This window comes from Ursus americanus, chromosome 13 (assembly GCF_024610735.1).
Source record: "Ursus americanus isolate L20-20 chromosome 13, mUrsAme1.1.p, whole genome shotgun sequence".
NCBI lineage: Eukaryota > Metazoa > Chordata > Mammalia > Carnivora > Ursidae > Ursus > Ursus americanus.
The window spans coordinates 25,503,680-25,506,712 of record NC_142139.1 but is presented as its reverse complement, the minus strand read 5'-3'; the positions used below and the strand labels follow the sequence as shown (position 1 = coordinate 25,506,712).

General features: G+C 37.5%; 1 pseudogene; it reads left to right on the top strand.

Annotated features, from left to right (window-relative positions):
* Positions 1 to 778: 778 nt before the first annotated feature.
* On the top strand, positions 779 to 2,095 carry LOC123793137 (alpha-enolase pseudogene; annotated as a pseudogene).
* The last annotated feature ends 938 nt before the right edge of the window (positions 2,096 to 3,033 follow it).

Genomic DNA, 3,033 nt, shown 5'->3' with positions numbered 1-3,033 from the left:
TCTGTGTATATTTTGCTCTGTTTTTTAGAAAACTAGATCCCAAAATTGTAAAGAAAAGAACTTATATATGTACAAAAATAAAATTAAATACAATGAAATGATAGAGTGTAATTGTAAAAATGAAAAATTAAAAGGCAAGAAAAACAAGAGAAAGAGAAAAACCACCACCACCACCACAACAAAAACAAAGGAAGGGATATAAACAGACAGGTGAGCAGAACAGAGCAATACACTATCTCCTCAGTGTATTTTGGTCAGTTTGTTAGAGGAAACTATATCTCAAAATTGTAAAGAAAGAAAAATTATATATACAAAAATAAAATTAAATACACTGAAAGGATAGAATGTAACTGTAAAGATGAAAATTTAAAAAAGCTTTAACAAAACAAAACAAAACAAAAGGAAGAAAAGAAAAAAGAATATGATTAGACAGGTGAATAGAACTGAGCCATACACTAGATTTTGGGTGTATTTTGGTCTGTTAGAAGAAACTGCATCGAAATGTACTATTAAAGTGCAAGTGTTCTAACAATTCTAAATGTCTTGAAAAAGTAGACAATTATTATCAAGATATAAAGAGCTTTATATTGTAAGTTTCCATTTTAAAATAAGATGATCAGGTCTCTGGGAGCAGGACAGGACATTGGGGCAGACAGCACAGAGAGGAGCTCAGGGGAAACTTTGTGCACACAGACCTTCAGCTTAATAGTCACCCTTGATGTCTGCAGCACCCTCTGTTTCTTTCCACCTCATGAGATCTGGCAGTCAGAAATAAACCATGTCTATTCTCAAGATATATGCCAGAAAGATCTTTCACTCTCATGGGAATCCCACTATTTAACTTGATCTCTGTACCTCAAAAGTGACTCATTTAGTGTTCAAGAGGCCCTAGAGCTCCTAGACAATGATAAAACACTCTGTATGGTGAATGGTGCCTCAAAGGCTGTGAGCACATTAATAAAACTATTTCATCTACTCTGATTAACAGGAACCTGAATAGGAAAAGAATGAGAAACTAAGGATAAAGACAGATAGAATGGAAAATAAGTCTAAATGTGATGCTAACTCCTTCTTGGGAGTTTCTCTGGCCATCTGCAAGGCTGGAACTATTGAGAATGTGGTGCCCCTCTACTTCCACATTACTGTCTTGGCTGATAATTTTGAAGTCATAGTATGATCAACAGTGCTGGCAATGAGCTGGCCATACAGAAGTTCACAATCCTCCCGTTTGGTGCAGAAAACCTCAAGAAAGCCATGTGCATTGGAGCGGAGGTTCACCACAACCTGAAGAATATCACCAAGAAGAAATATGGGAAAGAAGCCACCAATGTGGGAGATGGAAGCATGTTTACTACTAAAATCCTAGAGAATAAAAAAGCAGCTGCTGAAGCATGGGATCAAGACAACCACTTATACCCATAAGGTTGCCATGAGCATGGACATGGCTGCCTTGGATTTCTTCCAGGCAGGGAAAGTGTGATCTGGACTTCAGGTTGTCTGATGACTCCAGTAGGTACATCACACCTGACAAGCTGACCAATCTGTGCAAATTCTTCAAGGACTAACCAGTGGTGTCGATAGAACATCCCTTTAACCAAGGTGACTGGGAAGTTCAGAAAAGTTCACAGGCAGGACAGGAGTCTAGGTGGTAGAGAATGGTCTCAACAGTTACCAGCTCAAAATAGATTTCCAAGATTTCATAAGTGAGAAAATTTTGCAACTGCCTCCTGCTTAAAGTGAACCAAATTGGCTCTGAGACAAGTCTTTCCAGGCATGCAAGTTGGTCCAGTCCAATGCATGGGACTTCATGGTGTCTCATCCCTCTAGGGAAATTGAAGACACATTCATTGCTGGCCTGGTGGAAGGGTTCTGCTCCAGGTAGATCAAAACTGGTACATCTTGCTGATCTGAGCACTTGGCCAAGTACAGCCAGCACCCCAGAAATAAAGAGGAACTGGGCAGCAAGGCTAAGTTTACTGGAAGGAATTTCAGAAACCCTATGCAAACATGTGAGCTCCTGAGAACTTCCATCACTATTGGAATGATTAGACCTTTGCTCCTGATGTTCCCACAGACAGCTCAAGGTCCCAATTGATACTTGCAAGGCCTTTGGTAGTTAATTCCCCTCTTTCATCCATGTGATGTTCTCTCACTGATTCCTTAGAAGTGCTATAGGGGCCAAACTTGACCATCTAGAACTCTCTTGGAAGCTCTAGCTCTGTAATCATGTGATTGGCTCAAAACACTCTTTTCTCACCTTGATTCTCATCAAGTTTTTGGAGCTATGTGTATTCACAGTGTAATCTCAGAAGTGTCTACAGGTAAGATCCCCAGTGGTTTTATGTATAAAAAAAGAAAAGGCCTCAGTGACTAATTAAGAAGAAGAAGAAGAAGAAGAAGAAGAAGAAGAAGAAGAAGAAGAAGAAGAAGAGGAAGAAGAAGAAGGAGAAGAAGGAGAAGAAATTCAAATATGTTATCAGAAAGCATATTTAATTAATACAAGTTAATGTCAGGGAAAATTTTCAAGTAAAACAATTTTTACTAAGTACTAAAAAACTCTATATTTGGGGATATAATGATTTGCATGTGCAACTGTGACATCTTATTTTTTTAAAATTTTTTATTGTGAGTTGTAATATACATTAAACTACATAAACCACAACCATACAGCTTCATGATTTTTACACAAATTCCTGTGTAATCACAAACAAGTCAAGAATAGGTCTTTACCAGCATTTGAAAAGTCACTTAATGTTCCTTCCAATCATAGTCCCCTCTCTTTCCCCAAAGTAAACACTATCTTGAATTCTAACACAATACTGTAGTTTTGCCTGCTTTGTACTTTATCTAAATAGAATCATCTAGTATCCATTCATTTGGATTTGACTTCAGGTACTTGACATGCTGTTTGTGTGATCCATCCTCATTTCTGAGTTGTTTCTTTTTAGTTCATGTGTTTTCATGACTATATAATGTCTCATATAGTAATATATCAAAATTTATATATCTTTTCAACTGCTTGTGAACACTTGG